The sequence below is a fragment of the Schistocerca serialis genome, chromosome 2 (assembly GCF_023864345.2).
Source record: "Schistocerca serialis cubense isolate TAMUIC-IGC-003099 chromosome 2, iqSchSeri2.2, whole genome shotgun sequence".
NCBI classification, from domain to species: Eukaryota; Metazoa; Arthropoda; class Insecta; order Orthoptera; family Acrididae; genus Schistocerca; species Schistocerca serialis.
Genome location: NC_064639.1, coordinates 1,109,151,195 through 1,109,171,785, shown reverse-complemented (window position 1 = coordinate 1,109,171,785; position 20,591 = coordinate 1,109,151,195).

The following is a 20,591-nucleotide window of genomic DNA, read 5'->3' as shown; positions in this document are numbered from 1 at the left end:
TCGACAAATGCACCACAATAGCAGCAAAGAAGAGCAAGATTTCAGAAAGAGAAGGCATCGAAATTTCAACTGGACAGACTATCAAGCGCCACCAACCAGAAGCCTATAAACGCCTAGGTATTTTGCATTTGGTCAACATGAAGAATGAGCATGTTAACAATGTGGTCATCAGAGTGCATCCAAAGGGTCAGGAAAATTTTGAAAAGCGAACTGAATGGCGGCAGTACCGTCAATGCATTCATGCCTGGGCCGTACCGGTCATCGGATACATTGCAGGGGCTGTGAACTGGACACTGGTAGAACTGGATGATTTCGACAGGAAAATAAGAAAGCTCATGACAGTCCGCCATGCACTCCACACTGGCAGTGAGGTCGACAAGTAGTATGTGCGCAGAAAAGCAGGCAGTAGAGGATTTTTGCAAGTGAGGCAGGCACTTAAAAAAAAAAAAGGAAATCTGTACTGGCAGGCTGTGTCGAGGATAGTAGGATAGTAAGGAATCAGCTCTGGTTGAAGTCGACAACAGGAAGTCTCTCAGTGTACAGCGGACCAAGAATCAATACAGCAAAGCCGTACTCCAACGCTGGACTGACGGCATGCGCAGCACAGTATTCCATGAACAGTTGATGGAAACAACTGAAGGCAAAACAGATAAAGGAACGACCTGGTCTTTGTAATGGTACACGAAGGGTATGCTCTGTCACTTTGCAAACTCTCGTCAGTGGTCAACACTCTCTGTAATGGTATCTAAGAATATGTCCTGAAATCGTACTGTTGTGCACAAAACCAAGAAATATGAAGTAAGTCAGTTAACGCTTTATCAGTCTGCAAAGTACAGGGTGCTTCAAAAAGAATACCACAACTTTAAAAATGTGTATTTAATGAAAGAAACATAATATAACCTTCTGTTATACATCATTACAAAGAGTATTTAAAAAGGTTTTTTTTTCACTCAAAAACAAGTTCAGAGATGTTCAATATGGCCCCCTCCAGACACTCGAGCAATATCAACCCGATACTCCAACTCGTTCCACACTCTCTGTAGCATATCAGGTGTAACAGTTTGGATAGCTGCTGTTATTTCTCGTTTCAAATCATCAATGGTGGCTGGGAGAGGTGGCCGAAACACCATATCCTTAACATACCCCCATAAGAAAAAATCGCAGGGGGTAAGATCAGGGCTTCTTGGAGGCCAGTGATGAAGTGCTCTGTCACGGGCTGCCTGGCAGCCGATCCATCGCCTCGGGTATTTGACGTTCAGGTTTCATAACCAACCTTTTTCGTAGGACTCTCCATACAGTTGTTTGTGGAATTTGCAGCTTTCTGCTAGCTCTGCGAGTCGATTTTCCTGGGCTGCGAACAAATGCTTGCTGGATGCGTGCTACATTTTCATCACTCGTTCTCGGCCGTCCAGAACTTTTCCCTTTGCACAAACACCCATTCTCTGTAAACTGTTTATACCAACGTTTAATACACCACCTATCAGGAGGTTTAACACCATACTTCGTTCGAAATGCACTCTGAACAACTGTCGTCGATTCACTTCTGCCGTACTCAATAACACAAAAAGCTTTCTGTTGAGCGGTCGCCATCTTAGCATCAACTGACGCTGACGCCTAGTCAACAGCGCCTCAAGCGAACAAATGTACAACTAAATGAAACTTTATAGCTCCCTTAATTTGCCGACAGATAGTGCTTAGCTCTGCCTTTTGTCGTTGCAGAGTTTTAAATTCCTAAAGTTGTGGTATTCTTTTTGAATCACCCTGTACATCTCTTCTTCCCAATACCGCTTATCGTTAAACGATCATATAAACACTCTAGTAACAATGCTTCTGCAGAAGTTTTCAGCTCTGTGATTTCAGTTCTAAGATTTCAAAAAAATGTTGGTACTATATAAATATAATGTTACCTTTTTCTTATATTTCACGTTCTGCATCGTTGGCTATAATCAGACCAATATGACCATATGTACAGTATTCAGTCCAAAGAGAAATAAAGGTTATGTTTGCCAATCAGTTCACTTAGTGAATCTCTATTCGTATTTCAATCATGTATCGTGGTACTATGCGTCTATGTAAGTTCGAATGTGTGGCTCTGTCCCCACTGAATGTGCAACAGCGCATAGAAAAGAAATGTCTCCGAATTTTTTATGTGAAAACTTTCAAAGCTTTTAAATAAAACGAACGCTATTAACATTCTATATCTTTATTCTTTATGTGTACGTATTTGCAGCCCTCTGCCGCTATAAAAAGAAGTAGAGTACCCTATTTGTAGCGCGTAACAAGGTGGCGTGTAACGTAACTACGTCGTTGTGTGAGAAACAGCGTGCTTTAATCGAGTTTCGGATTTGAAGAGTTCGTCTACACATGGAAAAACCTTCCGTTCAGTCCGACAATGCCAGACCACACACGAGCGCTGCATCATCTGCAACAATCCGACGCCTAGATTCACTGTCATCAACTTCCAAACAGACACCACTTGGCCCCATCCGATTTTCATCTGTCTCCATAACTTAAAGAACACCTTCGAGGACGTCACTCTGGTCGTGATGAACCAGTGCAAGCAGAGGTCAGGTTGAAACTTCGTCAAAAACTCAAACGTTCTCAGTGACGGTATGAAAATTGGTCTCTCGTCGAGAGAATGTTTTCGTCGCCAGAGTGATTATGTTGCGAAACAATTACGTGGACATGAAAAACAAAGATGTAAAATGTGAGTAAGGCTTGTTTTATTTAAAAACCTTTAAGAGTTTTCACATTAAAAATTCCAAGGCATTACTTTTCAGCGCGCCCTCGTATTATAGCTTTATTTTCTTTGAGATGCCTTGTCCACAGCTACCTTCCCTTTAAAATGGTTTTAACTTTTTACGATTTGCAAATATTCATCAGTCTAGTACTGAGCGCCCAAATAACTATAATGGGAATGAGTTGTCTTAATATCGACACTCACTCGTAACTCTTTTTCTCGCGAATTGTGAATTAACCTTTGTATCAGTGGCCGTGAATGTGACTCGAACTCAAATTGACTAGGCGTTAAGAAACATAAAAATAAGATTCCTTAACGTAATGTAAAATACTAAACGATAGCTAAATTTTTATTTTACCTGTTGTCTTGCCTATTCCCGTTACTGAAAAGGTGGATAGCTTTACTTTGGCTTTTGATCTTCAATGATATCAACAAGCAAGGAAAGATATATTTTTTTCCTCAGAGTCAGCGTTATATTATTTATGTTTATATTGGTATTTTCATGTATTTCATTTAAGTTAATCGTACAAATATTAACATTCAATAATATTGCTCTGATAGGTATCTAGTATCTCAGGTATACTTATTTATCGCAATTAAAATTGCTTTTGTACCATCCTAAGGATCCCTTTTCGTTAAAATGATTAGAATTTTCTTACGCAAAAGAAAAGCAATTACTCAACTTTCTCTGCAGTACAGCCTTTCCGAACTATATTCATTAGTGATATCAGTACTAAGCCTTTCTTATTAAGTACTGTTGAGACTATTCCTCATATACTTTTATTATATTTCTTTTATTTTCTTTTTAATAACATCGTTCCACTACTTGCGTGTATATTAAAAATAGATAGTGAGATTAACTTAAATCTTTTCTTTCAATACTCTTTTTTCAGAAAATGAAGTCGATAACCTTTGATTTTCTTTTTATAAATAACACGTATCTCATTTCTTTAAGTGCCAGTACAATCGATCGCCGACTTGCACGAGAGTCCGTGTGCCCTGAAATAACTACTCGGACTCTAGAGAGCCACAAAACAGTCGCCAACCCCACTTTGGTCCTACATTTAACACTCGTAAGCAAAAATCTCTAAACGCTTCGGACACTCGCCATTGATTTTTCCTTTAAGCTGTTAATAGCTCTCATCGTGGTTCGTCTAATGATGCCCTGACGGTACAAAAATACGCAATGAAATCAGGTGAGAATCTGTACACAATTTTTGGTTCAGTTATGCTGTACCGTAATTCAACAGCTCCGCAGTCGTAAAGAACAGTGCAAGACTCTTGTTATAAAACGCCAGTGAGTCGTCACTACGCACTCAATGCAATCTCCATTCAACCAGCTCCCACAATACAATCAGATACCACTCTTTACCATGAGAGGGATCGGGACGAGACCATTATTCCAAAATATCGGAACGCTGATTGTACTCACACCGATTAAATATTTCCACCGATCGAACATCACAAAAAGACGATTAATTCGTCTTATATGCAGCCAATTCACGACGCAATCCCTGTGGAACCACTCTGTAGCAATTCTGGATGTGTTGGGTGTCTCATTGTCCTGCTGGAATTGTCCGAGTCCGTCGGAATGCACAATGTACGCGAATGGATGCAGGTGATCAGACAGGATGCCTACGTACATGTCACCTATCAGTGTCGTATCTAGACGTATCACGGGTCCCATATCACTCTAACTGCACACACTCCACACCATTACAGAGCCTCCACCAGCTTGAACTGTCCCCTGCTGACAAGAAGGGTCCATAGATTCATGAGGTTGTCTCCATACCCGTACATGTCCATCCACTCGATACAATTTGAAACGAAACTCGTCCGACCAGGCAACATGTTTCGAGCCATCAACAGTCCAATGTCGGTGTTGACGTGCCCAGGTGAGGCGTATAGCTTTGTGTCGTCCAGTCATCAAAGGTACACGAGTGGATCCATGGCTCCGAAAGCCCATATCGATGATGTTTCGTTGAATGGTTGGCATGCTGATTCTTGTTGATGGCCCAGCATTGAGATCTGCAGCAGTTTGCGGAAGGGTTGCACTTCTGTCACGTTGAACGGTTCTCTTCAGTTGTCGATGATCTCGTCGTTGCAGAATCTTTTTCCGACCGCAGTGATGTTGGTGATTTTATGTTTTACAGGATTCCTGATACTCACGGTACACTCGTGAAATGGTCGTACGAGAAAACCCCACTCCACCGCTATCTCGGTGAGGCTGCGTCCCATCGCTCGTACGGCGACTATAATGCCAAGTTGAAACTCACTGAAGTCTTTATAACCGGCCTTTGTAGCAGCAGTAACCGATCTAACAACAGCGCCAGGCACTTGTTGTTTTATATAGGCGTTGCACACCGCAGTGCCGTAGTCTTCCTGTTTATGTATTTCTGTATTTGAATACGAATGCCTATACCGACTTCTTTGGCGGTTCATATATTTCCGAAATTAGTTGAGGCGTCACTTTTGCCCGTAATGTCTACCACAGAATTAAGGCACGTGACATCTTGGCAGACCGACAGAACCCTAAAGAAAAAAACTGAAAGACATTTTTGCTCTACAGGCCATCAGAACTAACGCTATCATAGCTACAATCGACAAATCACCAAAAGACCCAAAGTGCAAACTCTGCAAAGAACCTGACGAAAAGATGGATCATGTGTTGAACTGTTGCAAAAATGTCCACTGGAAATTATGTCAGAATTACGATCTGTCGGTGGCAAGGAACGGATAGGGTCATACGCCAGAAGAAAAGTTATCGAAAATGAACATGCCAAGTCACTGTGGGATTTCCGACGTCGTACCGATGGAATACTGATAAAATGTCCTCCGGGAATTAGAAAAAGTGCTTGTACTGGGATCTGCACGAATTACCTGTCGACACATCACGCAGTCCTGTTCGCTTGGGAAGTGTTCGGCTGGTGGTAAAAGGCGAAATCCAGCTTCGTGAAGTCATTTGTTATGTTTACTGTCATAAACAATATGTATAACAATAACTAATATTATGATATCGCTGCATTCTTGTCGAGCTGTGATGGGATATCGCGATGAAATTATTTATTTATCGTACATTAAGGGGTGTATTAAAAAATCAGCGCGGTGCAGTTATTGCAGTTATAATTCTCCGTCGTCATTGGTAGGCCACATTCTGGATTGCATGTATTATAAAAGTACGAAAAACATGAAACAGATTTGCACCACGTACATTTGATGAATGTTATTTTCAGACATTCATGGTTGATTATTAATAGTGATAGTAAAAAACATATCTCATTACCATTTAAAAAGAATGGCCGTTTAGACATTTTGTACGCAAACCCTTAGTATCTCAACACAGGCGCAAACGGCAGAGCTGCCAACTGATTCAGTACTAGAGGGTGAAGAGAAAAGCACTCTTCAGCAGATGCTATTCCTCTCTGGCCTTGTATCAATGTAGATTTACTCGTAGAAACTGGCTTGTATATAAGCCGAAGCTGGTCAATAAAGAAATATTAATGCGACCTCGACTGTTCATTTTAACGTAAATAGAACGTCAGGTCGCTGCTCTCCGTAGACCATGTCGTCAAAATTTATTAATTTTCAACCACTTGGGGAAATTTTTGACTTGGCTATATAAGAGTGCATCGCAATCCCCAGATATAAGATTCTGCGACACAAGATTTTGGTGAAAGATTAAATAAAATGACGAGACCCGAAGGCAGTACAGGGCAGACTGCTGGTCCTCCTCCTTAGACAGTTCCTCTAAAGCCGCTGCCGTCACGCGAGCCATTCAAAAGACTCGCTTAACTTTTGTAAGTAGGCTGTTTAGGTTTTTATGTTGATAACGCCACGTAGCGCTCTGTATGAAACTCACTGACTGTGCTGTGTGCAGTCTGTGGCTGGTTGGACTCACTGGTTGAATATTCGCTTGTGTACTGTTGGACTGTTGGATGTGAACAGCACGTAGCGTTGCGCAGTTGGAGGTGAGCCGTCAGCAGTGGTGGATGTGGGGAGAGAGATACCAGGGTTCTGAGAGCGGACGATCTGGACGTGTGTCCGTCAGAAAAAGGAAATCTGTAAGACTGGATGTCATGAACATATATATATGAAAGATTTTCATATATATATATATATATATATATATATATATATATATATATATATATAACTTTTGAACACTATTAAGGTAAATACATTGTTTTTTCTCTATCAAAATCTTTCATTTGCTAACTATGCCTATCAGTAGTTAGTGCCTTCAGTAGTTAGAATCTTTTATTTAGCTGGCAGTATTGGCGCTCGCTGTATTGCAGTAGTTCGAGTAACGAAGATTTTTGTGAGGTAAATGATACATGAAAGGTAAAGGTTATTGTTAGTGAGGGCCATTCTTTTGTCGGGATTATTGAGAGTCAACGAAAACTGTTGACAGCCGCGATTTACTACAGCAATGTTTGTTATGCCTACGAGTAGGTATGTACTTCACTCGTGAGAAAAATAAACAAAGTCAGTGACCTCTTGGGCATATGTCCCCTTGTTAGGTGTTACGGGTAGATAGGTGAAACGTACATACTCCTCATTGTATTCATTTAGGCTTGCGAAGTGGCCGAGCGGTTCTAGGCGCTACAGCCTGGAACCGCGCGACCGCTACGGTCGCAGGTTCGAATCCTGCCTCGGGCATGGATGTGAGTGGTGTCCTTAGATTAGTTAGGTTTACGTAGTTCTAAGTTCTAGGGGACTGATGACCTCAGCAGTTAAGTCCCATAGTGCTCAGAGCCATTTGAACCATTTAGGCTTAGACGAATATAGCCGGCCGGAGTGGCCGTGCGGTTCTAGGCGCTACAGTCTGGAACCGCGTGACCGCTACGGTAGCAGGTTCGAATCCTGCCTCGGGCATGGATGTGTGTGATGTCCTTAGGTTAGTTAGGTTTAAGTAGTTCTACGTTCTAGGGGACTGATGACCATAGCAGTTAAGTCCCATAGTGCTCAGAGCCATTTGAAACATTTAGACGAATAAAGCTAAAGATGCCAATCGTTACTGATTTGCTACTAAAATGTTACAAAGGAGTGGATAGTCAGTAACTAGCTTCCATTTCGGTTCGTTCAAGCAGTCGTTTCTCCAACTGAAGGAAGCGCACTGGGCGAGCAGATGTGGTCCGGCCTCTTGTTTTTGAAAGCGGTAGGCGTCGTTGCGTGCGCGGCTTCCCCGCCGCTACCCCCTCGTGCACCGGGCAGCACAACAAAACACGCGCTGCGTTCTTGACAGGGGAATGGAATGAAAACCAGGAACGTAGCGTAGGGGAAACCTTATACAAGGGCTGATTTGCTAAGAAGCCCTCCACGTCGCCTAAATACCGACAGGCCGCGTGCAACCCTAGAGGTTCTAACGCTCCCCCCCGCGCCTCGCGGGAGCGCCGCCAGTCAGCTCCGTAAACACCTCAGTGCAGACCGCAGCGCTCTCTTACAACAATAACGCAGCGTTTCACAGTTTCCACTTTTACATACACACCCACACTCCGGAATCAACTCACATTCCGTTGCTGGATGTGTTACGCAAAAACCGTGTTCGATTTATACGCAAAAAGATACATTGTAACTGGTCAGGAATTTATTTATTTAACTTAGCTGTTTTCCCTAAACTTGAAACAGTTTTCTTTTCTCGAGAAACGATTTTTCACAGCTACCTGCAACATAAAATAAAAACGGTTCAACTTACTAACTTCTACCTTTGACTCCCGAAGAGTAAATACTGTTCCTGGGAGCTAAATTTTTTAGTATTAACTATTTTTTGTAAAGCCATAAAGAATGAAAAAAAAACAAAAATCGGACTCGAAATCGAGTTAGCACCATAGCTTTAAATTTAAGGTTATTTCGTTGTGGTTAGGTATAAGCTCCCATAAATTTAATGTAGTATCGACTGATGTTATCCATTTTCTATTTCAGGCAACTCCTGAGGGGCTGCACTGCACACAGTCTGCGTACTTCAAACTCGTAGGCCCTTCATCACATCATAAATACGTGCGGCATTTTTCTTTTTTTGTATCGAAAACCTGAAATAAAGTTCAAAACATGAATAATTATAAACCCCAAACAGATCCTTTGTATGTCTTTTCATTGTCTCATAAGTAATATCCAGAGTTTCCCTATTTTTTGCTCATTTGAATGAGAACCTGGCCTTTCGACGGAAGTTGTAGTTGTAACGGACACAAGCATTCATGGCTAGCTCTAACCGTCCTGTGTTTTCGCTGCTCATTCCATGTTGAATTATATCACAATAGTAGAGATTCGGTAGAACGGGTGATTTCACGAGTTTGCATTTCACATCGGGTGGAAATACGATCCCATAGAGGCAAGCGAAAGCCTTCCGGCATATGGCGGCAGGATTCGCTACCCAATTTGAATGCTCGTCGAAAATTACACCCAAGTTCTTCACTGCTTTTTGATATGTTATTGCGATGCTGTCAAGTTGAATGGGAGGCAACTGAAATCCTGGACTCATTAATTTCAGGTGGGACACTAGCCCTACTTGCGACTTTTTACGTTTTTTAACCCCAAGTTCTTCGCCTATATGACCACTGATGAGAGATCATAATTCATCTGGGCAATCGCAATATTTATACCTTCAGCTCCTTCTATTGCTCATGGGGAAAAATCTTCTTCTGCGAGTAATGTATTTGTTCCAAATAATTTGTGCTGCCATTTAACCACACCGAAGCCGTATAAATTCTACCCGTTGGTCGCAAAAACTTTTTGTTTATTTCGTTGCAGACTACAAAAATGAATTTTAGAAATTTCTCTTATAGAATTCCCGTTTGAAAGGAACAAATTCCACGAAAAAGAAGGAGAAAAAGGTGCTGCAGACGATGCTGATGACTATGATAAATACGGGAGGAAAGTCATAACTTTTGTAGATGTAGTCCCTTACAGGAAAGAGCAGCGGTTACGGATCTAGTTAGCACAATTTGTACCGCACTGACATGGATGAAGCCGGCCGAAGTGCCCGTGCGGTTAAAGGCGCTGCAGTCTGGAACCGCGCTGCTGCTACGGTCGCAGGTTCGAATCCAGCCTCGGGCATGGATGTTTGTGATGTCCTTAGGTTAGTTAGGTTTAACTAGTTCTAAGTTCCAAGGGACTAATGACCTCAGCAGTTGAGTCCCATAGCGCTCAGAGGCATTTGAACCATTTGACATGGGTGAAAGCAAGACGTATGAATTAAAATAAATATATCGTATGAAGAAGGTTCTTCTGGCCCGTTCCAGGATGTTGCGCTTATTACTTACTTTCTCCTTCTCTCCTAAAACGAAATGAATGAAAAACATTATTCTAAAACGTGATCGCTCTTGCATTTTACTTGTGCTTCTCATTCCACAGAGTGGCCGAGCGGTTCTAGGCGGTTCAGTCCGCAACCGCGCTGCTGCTACGGTCACAGGTTCGAATCCTGCCTGGGGCGTGGATGTGTGTGATGTCCTTAGCTTAGTTAGGTTTAAGTAGTTCTAAGTCTAGGGGACTAATGACCTCAGATGTTAAGTCCCATGGTGCTTTGAGCCATTTGAACCAATTTTCATTCCACAGAGTTATGAAGGCAGCAGAACTCTCAATCTTTCGTGAACACTGACCCTGAAAGTAATAGCTAATTTTTGTTCGATAAGTATGAAGTATCTCTCTCACGACTATCAACAACAAGTCACTGGACATTTACGCGTCGTTCTCACAATAGTTAAATGACATGAATAGGAAACCTATTAACAAAATTATTAAGAAGTCCCTGAAATCATTAGTCATAGTTTTGAAATTCAGTGCCCAGTAACCGTAAACAGTACCACAGCGTTCAAGGATGGGTAGCATGGGAGTTTAGCCTCCTACGTAAATTCATTGCACGTTCCTAGATTTTTTTCTTTTTTAATAGAAAACTTCCAAAAGTAACCTACTGTCGGTAATCGTTACTTGCGTTTATCCGTGTTGGAACTGAGTCGAAATCGATGGAACTCTCTCCTATTTTCTCTTAACAGTTTTAAGGGACTTTCTATAAAATGTCGTCAGCGAGCAGTGAGGCAAGACAGTGCGTCTTGCAAATTCATTAAGAACGTACCAGGTCTCGTCAGATTTTTTATGTCACGACTTACAATGAGGTGACAAAAAAGTCATCAGATAAAGATATGCACCTATACGCATGGCGGTAGTATCGCGCACACTAGGTATACAACGGCAGCGCATTGGCTGAATTGTCATTTTTACTCAGACGATTCGTGTGAGAAGGTTTTCGACGCAATTTGCCCGCAAAACGTGAATTAACAGACTATGGACGCGGGGATGGTAGTTAGAGTTAGGCGGATGGGACATTCCATTTTATAAATCGCTATGGAATTCAATAACACAAGATCCACAGTGTCAGTAGTGTGCCGAGAATACAAAATTTCGGGTATTACCTCTCACCACGGACAACGCACTGGCCGACGACCTTCACTTAAGGGGCTCCGGAAAGGCTCAAAATCATGAAAAGTTCAATTTTTACTTTTTTGCGTTTTCTGAATCTGCGGACTATTACCTTTTAATAGATATATAATTTATTCAATTCCGAAGACTACAACTATTTTTAATTTTTTTTTTTTGAAATGTGTTCTACATGGGCGTGACCCACTGTGGCGCTGTTAAACTGCTGTCAAATGGTGTTATTATTAACGTCCGTGTTCATCAGGTACATTTTAGTGATGTGAGATAAAGTATGTGTTGTGGCTAACCTGTGATGGTTCAATACATATCGCTGGTGTGATTGTCGATTGTTTCATGTTTATTTACTCTGTCGTTATCTCGAAAATATTCGTAATTAATTCTGTTTCTTGAGTCTCTGTTTTGTTGAAGTATAATAATGAGTAAAAGTAAAGTTATTAGAAATCCTCTGAAGGCTTTTAAGAAAAGGAGAAATGTTGGAAAGCCAAAGGTATGTGTTATTACTGTAAACAATAAAGACGATAACCAAGTGAGTGAACCTAACCTCTCAAGTACACCTGCCCATAGCAGTCAAAGTGGGAAAGAAAATACTTCACAGAAGAAGCTTGGTTCAATGAGTGAAAACTATGAATGTTTTATGGGCGAATCGGATGTGAATGAAATATTTGATATGTCGGTTCTCAAAGGAATTTTTTCAAACTGTGTAAGATGTATTCATTGTAGTGAAGTTGGTCTGGAACTCTCCATAATAAAGCACGTAGGACTTGCTAGTGAAATACAACTGAAATGCGATAAGTGTTCATACATGACCACCTTTTGGAACAGTGTTGCAGTAACTGCAACTGAAGAAAATGGTAGCAAAATCTACGAACACAACAACGAGCGATGCTTGCTTTAGACATGGAACGCCTTCGGGCTGCAGACAGGGCTGTAAAGAGTCTAGAAATACAAGCAAGAGTAAACAGGAGGAGGAACAAGAGGAAGCTGGAGGAGGAGTTTGCAGAGGATGAAGATAATCCATGCTATGGACCTGGAATGCACTAAAAAGTTAATCCAATCTTTGTCGCTCGATTCCCAAAACTTTTATTTTCTCATACTAATTACATGTTTTCTAAGGATCTTCCAAACATATTTGTTTGAAACTTTCAGTAAATGTTACACAGTACCTTCTGCATAATTTAACACAGCCTTTTTCCAAAAAACTGTATATTTTTGAATATATAAATAAAAAATTGCAAAAAAGTGTTGTGAATTTTCATTACAATTGAAAAAAAATCATCTTTAATAACTGAACTAAAATTTTGTAAAATCCCTGTGTTCAGTTGTAGCCCATATTCCAATAAATAATCTGTAAAAAGTTCAACTTCCTACCTCAAATACTTTGTGAAGAAAGATGTAATATATAAGCGTTATTTTAACATTGCAAGTATAGGGCGTTCCGGAGCACCTTAACGACTGAAATCAGCGGTGTTGCCGTAGAGTCGTCAGTGGTAACAGACAAGCAACAGTACGAGAAATAATTCCAGATATCAGTTTGGGACGTACGACGATCGTATCGGTTACGACAGTGTGGCAGAATTTGGCGTCAATGTGCTATGGCAGCTGACGACCGACGCGAGTGCCTTTGCTAACAGCGCGACATCGCCTGTAGCGGCTCTCCTGGGCTCGTTTACATATCGGTTGGACCCTAGACGACTGGAGAACCGTGGCCTGGTCAGATGTGTCCCGATTTCGGTTGTAACAGCTGATGGTAGGGTTCGAGTGCGGTACAGACCCCACGAAGCCATGGAACTGTGCGAGATGGCGGGTGCTCCATAATAACGTGGGCTGTCTTTACATGCGATAGGCTGGGTCCTCTGGTCCAACCGAACCGATCATTGACTGGAAATGATTATGTTCGTCTACTTGGAGACCATTTTCAGTTCCCAAAAAACGATGGAATTTTTATGGATGACAATGCGCCATGTCACCGGACCACAAGTGGTCGCGATCGACTTGAATATTCTGCACATTTCGAGCGAATGATTTGACCACCCATATTACCCGAAATTAATCCCATCGAACAGTTATGGTACATACTCGAAGTGTCAGTCCGTGCACAGCATCCTAAAAATGGTTCAAATGGCTCTGAGCAATATGGGACTTAACATTTATGGTCATCAGTCCCCTAGAACTTAGAACTACTTAAACCCAACCAACCTAAGGACATCACACGACACCCAGTCATCACGAGGCGGAGAAAATCCTTGACCCCGCTGGGAATCGAACCTGGGAACCCGGGCGCGGGAAGCGAAAACGCTACCGCACGACCACGAGCTGCGGACTCAGCATCCTACAACGGCAACCATTTCACAGTGAGGCGTAGCGCCGTATACCGATCCTGCCTTGGAGGCGGTTAAGTGGGAGATGTGTCTCAGAGCTGGATAGTGACAGATGGTGACGCGAGACTGGACGCGCACATAGTTTATGTATCAGCCGATAGAGGACAGTATTGGATAGGGACTGTGGTTTGGTTTCGATTGTGCCCACTAGAGTGCACTAAAGTAATAGAATGTTTTTCATAAACTGTTCTAGTATTTTCATAAAGTGTTATTATGTCTTTTTGTGTATGTAAAATGTTATAAATGTGTTTTAGCAGTATGAATGATGCGTGAGTGTGGTTTAAGGTTAATATGAAGATAATTGTTTAACGAGTTATGTAGTGGGATTTAGTGTGGGAACATTTCGAAGAAGTATGGATGTGGACAAAGGTGATTTTTGTAGAATAGATTTTTAAAGTAAGTTTGTGGTGAAGGGAACATTAATTCAAGTATAAATAACAATATTAAATAACTTTATGCATAAACAAAACTTCAGCTTATTAGATAATTACGTTGGTAAAAAATGCAGTCGTTAGGTTTACTGTTTTGCCATCGGTTATTGATGAAAAGCGCGGCCTGACGCGGGAGAATGTTGTTTTGCTATTGGCTGTTAAGTAAACTGACCAATGGTAAAGCAATATTCTTCGCGCGCCTTTCTCTGCTGGTAGAGAAGAGTTAGAGTATTCTAGAGAGGAGTCGAGGCCTAGCCATGAAACAGTTCGGACGTGCGTAGTAGCAGTTCCGATGGAAACGATAAGTTGCCGGATCTAGCAGTGTTTCATACATCAAAAGTGTTGTAAAGTGACGGCATAATTATTCCGGTGGGTGTGTAGAAATTTCGGAATTTTTAACTGAATTTTGTGACGAGAAAAGACATAAATTCCGCGTGGCGTATTGAGCAGGTCGGTGGCTAAAAACTGTGACTGCATTAGGTACCGACAGAATTAATATTTGTCGAGGATTCTCAATCAAAAACAATCCGTATTTTTGTAGCTATTACGTTTTCGGGAAATGCAACACCATAAACTTGCTAACGTGAGTGAAAGGGATTGTGAGTGACTGTGTTAAGACTAGCACGGGCTTGGCAGTGATACTTGTTCACCTAAGTTTCAGAATATATTAATTAAGGACAAAATTTCCAACCTTTCATTTCGTGTGAAAACTTTATCCCGAAACGTAGATTAGTGACTTTAATTGCAGCCTGCTTCCCGTCGAAGTACAGTAGGTTTCGCTCGGCTTCCCTACTGATGATCCGCTGAGGCAATGTTCACAGGGCGGTGCAGGTACGTCGTAAAGGGACGGAAGGAACCGCGCCGCCGCAACAGTTATGGACGGCCGCCAAAGCAGCATGGGTCAATATTTCTGCAGTGGACTGCCAACGACTTTTTGAGTCCAGGCCACGTCAAGCTGCTGCACCAAGCCGCGCAAAAAGGAAATCCGACACGATATTGGGAGGTACCCCATAACGTTGAACACCTCAGTGTATTAGACACGACGTTACGCTTCTAAAGACTCGCCGCCAACAAAACGCTGCCCAGTTCACCTACTAGGAATACCATTTGTTGACGACTTAGTTTTACTACGACTAATCTGAAGAATGCTAAAGCTATTCATCGTGCAGCGCTGTTCGTCGTCATTGGTTGTGTAGCATTCTCGTGTAGTACTAACGAAGAGCTGTGAACATTTTTCATGTGTTTGATTCGCATGCAAACAGCTCAGAATGTTGGCGTTTTCACTTATCAAGGTTAAAAGCTAAGACAGTGGACCAATAAGAACGTGTTATCGTGTCACTAATATCGTAAGTTTTCAGTTCTCCGTGTATCCAAAGTGAGTAAAAAAATGTAGTTCCATTTGTGTTGTTGCAGAGTGAGTGTAGTAAAACGTCTCGAATAGTTAGGATTTGGCGGCTTCATAATTTACCCAAGAGAGCTCCTGTTGAGTTCGGAATGTAGGACGGAGGCAGTACCGAAACCGCGAAAGCAGTTGGTAAGTCGGTCAGTAATTGCCCGCGGAAACCAACTGTCCTAACCAGCTCCGTCGCACAACTTTCATCTACCAGGAAGTTTCAACTAAATCAGTCTTTAATATTTTGTACTCCCTCCACAATCTCCCATAATTAAGCAGAAGGAAAACATTATCATTATCTCAAATAAGAGAGAAAGAGAGAGAATGTTTTATTACATACAAGTAACCATCCACCTCGGCACGCTCATGAAAGTCATGTAAAACCAGGTTCGTGCACGTTGGACCAATATTTGAAATGCTGCCCTCCTGATTATGTCTCCAGTGTTCGATAATAGTGCACAAAGTATCTCGCTACGATCCAAATTCCACGACGGGGTTACTATGATAAAATAAATCACAGTGCTGAGATATTCGTGCAGTTACAGCCACAAACACATTACTACCTAACACTGTGTGGCTCATACAATGGCTACGTAGTCTCGAATAACGACTGAGGTCTGCAGCTGCGGACACACATTTTTGCGCTTCCCAAACCCGACGTGGAAGAAGGTAAACACTGCATTATTATGCAGGCTTGCCTGGTACATGTAAACACATTCGACGTAATGGGTCCGTGAAAACCGGTTTCGGATAACCAACTCAGAAGAGAGCTCCCGCTGTAGTGCCAGCGTAATTCGCTTTCCTCGGCCGCGACTTACTGCTAGAATGGTTACCGCTGACGTGTGATGTCACGAGGTTGCGTGGGAATGAAGGAAATGGAGGAAGAGCGCATGCCGCAATATACTCACAGCGATATTTGTAGACAGCAAACCTGTTGTTTGATTTTTAGATCTGAATAAAACGAAATAAAATACAGAGGAAGCGTAGCTGTAGAAAAGATTAACCCTTAAATGCATGATTTTTTATTTCAAGCTGTAAAAATTACCACGTTTGGTTTATAGTGTCTACATTACGAAAAAATATTGAAAAATTTTTTTTAATTAAGTTAACAAAGCGATATTCTTGACAATCGCTACAAACACAAAAACAGACATAATTTCAAATCTGTCGTAAAGACACTCGAATTAACTGCCTCACCATATCTACTTACGTTTTCAAAATAAAAATGTAATTTTCAAACCCACAAATCAGTGCACAAACACCAAAAAAAGTCTCTACTTTCCGCCAAAACACACGCGCTGCACTACATCCACACAGCTGATTGTCGAACTGGTTCAGTTCATCCTGCCATATACGATCGGTATGGAGAACTACTAGCAGCTACAGTAGAGTGTATACATTTAACTACATAACGAATTTGTTACAAAATGTTGCTCAGTGTAGGATACATCGGAGAATTGAAGTCTGCAGCTGATCAGCTACACTATGCATTAAAGGGTTAAAGAAAGACAAGAATACTTACGTAGCTTATGTTGTCCTTGGAAAAGCTTTTGAAAGTGTCGAGGATGTAACTTTTTAGAGCAACGAGAACTCAAAATATATTTTATAAAGATAGTAGAACTGTTTAGTGTCTCTATAAACAAGAAATTGCAGTGCTGAGATATGGAAAACATCAACAGCACGCTGAAATTAGAATAGGATTGATTGAAGGGTGTTCACTATTACCTGTGCTTTGAATTGTGTACTGAAACTAAGATTAGACGGAGCAAGGACATGTTTGATGGAAGCAGGTGTTAAGTTACATGGTCAAGAAATAGATACGAGGGGCGTTCAATAAGTAATATAACACATTTTTCCTCGGCCAATTTCGGTTGAAAAAAATGCAGAATTTGTTGTGGGGCATTGTGGAATATTTTCGCTTCAGTCCCTGTCGTTTCATGAAGATAATGGCGTGTGAAACGGAGGTGCTTTTAAAGCGGAGAGCTGTCACTGAGTTCCTTTTGGTGGAAAACCAAAGCACCGCAGATATTCATAAGCGCTTGCACGATGTCTACGGACACCTGGCAGCGAACGAAAGCACGGTCCGTCGCTGGACGAGACGTGTGTCTCACCGCAACAAGGTGGCGCGAACCTGCCCGATCTCCCGCGTGCCGGCCGGCCGCACACAGCTGCGACTCCTGCTACACTACTGGCCATTAAAATTGCTACACCACGAAGATGACGTGCTACAGACGCGAAATTTAACCGACAGGAAGAAGATGCTGTGATATGCAAATGATTAGCTTTACATAGCATTCACACAAGGTAGGCGCCTGTGGCGACACCTACAACGTGTTGACATGGGGAAAGTTTCCAACCGATTTCTCGTACACAAACAGCAGTTGACCGGCGTTGCCTGGTGAAACATTCTTGTGATGCCTCGTGTAAGGTGGAGAAATGCGTACCATCACTTCTCCTACTTTGATAAAGGTCGGATTGTAGTCTACGGCGATTGCGGTTTATCGTATCGCGACATTGCTGCCCGTGTTGGTCGAGATCCAATGACTGTTAGCAGAATATGGAATCGGTGGGTTCAGGAGGGTAATACGGAACGCCGTGCTGGTTCCCAACGGCCTCGTATCACTAGCAGTCGAGATGACAGGCATCTTATCCGCATGGCTGTAACGGATCGTGCAGCCACGTCTCGATCCCTGAGTCAACAGATGGGGACGTTTGCAAGATAACAACCATCTGCACGAACAGTTCGACGACGTTTGCAGCAGCATGGAATATCAGCTCGGAGATCATGGCTGCGGTTACCCTTGACGCTGCATCACAGAAAGGACCCCCCTGCGATGGTGTACTCAACGACGAACCTGGGTGCACGAATGGCAAAAAGTCATTTTTTCGGATGAATCCAGGTTCTGTTTACAGCATCATGATGGTCGCATCCGTGTTTGGCGACATCGCGGTGAGCGCACATTGGAAGTGTGTATTCGTCATCGCCATACTGGCGTATCACGCGGCGTGATGGTATGGGGTGACACTGGTTACACGTCTCGGTCAGCTCTTGTTCGCATTGACGGCACTTTGAACAGTGGACGTTACATTTCAGATGTGTTACGACCCGTGGCTCTACCCTTCATTCGATCCCTGCGAAACCCTACATTTCAGCAGGATAATGCGCGACTGCATGTTGCAGGTCCTTTACAGGCCTTTCAGGATACAGAAAATGTTCGACTGCTGCCCTGGCCAACACATTCTCCAGATCTGTCACCAATTGAAAACGTCTGGTAAGCCGGCCGGAGTGGCCGAGCGGTTAAAGGCGCTACAGTCTGAAACCGCACGACCGCTACGGTCGCAGGTTCGAATCCTGCCTCGGGCATGGATGTGTGTGATGTCCTTAGGTTAGTTAGGTTTAAGTAGTTCTAAGTTCTAGGGGACTTATGACCACAGCTGTTGAGTCCCATAGTGCTCAGAGCCATTTGAACCATTTGAACGTCTGGTCAATGGTGGCCGAGCAACTGGCTCGTCACAATACGCCAGTCAATACTCTTGATGAACTGTGGTGTCGTCTTGGAGCTGCATGGGCAGCTGTACCTGTACACGCCATCCAAGCTCTGTTTGACTCAATGCCCTGGAGTATCAAGGCCGTTATTACGGCCAGAGGTGGTTGTTCTGGGTACTGATTTCTCAGGATCTGTGCATCCAAATTGCGTGAAAATGTAATCACATGTCAGTTCTAGTATAATATATTTGTCCAATGAATACCCGTTTATCATCTGCATTTCTTCTTGGTGTAGCAATTATAATGGGCAGTAGTGTATGTTGGAACGTGCTGACGCTCTCATTCGAGGTGACCGACGGATCACAGTCAAACACCTCGCTGCTGGACTTCTGTGCTGGCAGTACCCACACGTTCCGAAAACTTCATTGGACTTTTCCTTCTCATCCACCCTACAGCCCGGATCTTGCACCTTCTGACTTCCATCTGTTTGGTTTAAAGAAGGATGCACTCTGCTGGAAGCAATACGTGCATGATGGGGAGGTTACTGATGCATCAAGACGCGTGCCTCCGACGTCGACCAGTAATGTAGTACCACGCTGGCATACAGGCCATCCCAGTAAGGTGGCGTGAGGTTAGTCGCATTGAACAGAGTTTATGTTCAAAAATAGCGTTTTGTAGGCAAACGTGTGGGGAATAGTGTCGTGTATTGGAGTCCTTAATAAAAACAGCCTGCTTTCAGGAAAAAAATGTGTGCATTACTTATTCAGCACCCGTAGTACTATACGTTTCACAGATAGTAAACAAGTTTTGGAAAAAGTACAGGGAATGTTCACAGAGACTGAAAGTACAATAACGACTGAACAGTAGATGCTCACATAGGCTTAAATGCATTACCCAAACGATAAATGCTAAAGGATCCAGCATTTACGACGAGCTGAAGGAACTACCTAATGAAAGAAAACTTGGAAATTGGACAATCTACAAATTAGTTTCCGGATATCCCACTAATGACAATGATATGTTAAATAGAATGAACATAAAGTATAAGAACACTTGAATCGTGAATTAAAACGATTCACTACTGTTCATTATGTTCGACGAATCTAATCAAGCGAAATGATATCTACAATCACTATACAACTTAATGAGCTTATTGAATGACGCCAGAGGCACCTGGTGGACTTATAATTAGTGATGTATTCAAGAACTGATCTGTAGGTTTTGACTGCTCCTTCTGCCTTAACACCATCTCAAGTGGACATTGTGCCAGTGATTGCTCATAGCATCGGATGATGATGTGGTATATCGAGAGGTTGTAACATTGGAAAATTGTACTCAAATGCAGGAGGATCTGCAGCTAATTCACGCATGTTGCAGGGAATGGCAATTGAATCTCAATGTAGACAAGTGTAATGTGCTGCGAATACATAGAAAGAAAGATCTCTTATCATTTAGCTACAATATAGCAGGTCAGCAACTGAAAGCAGTTAATTCCATAAATTATCTGGGAGTGCGCATTAGGATTGATTTAAAATGGAATGATCATATAAAGTTGATCGTCGGTAAAGCAGATGCCAGACTGAGATTCATTGGAAGAATCCTAAGGAAATGCAGTCCGAAAACAAAGGAAGTAGGTTGCAGTACCCTTTTTCGTCCACTGCTTGAATACTGCTCAGCAGTGTGGGATCCGTACCAGATAGGGTTGATAGAAAAGATAGAGAAGATCCAACGG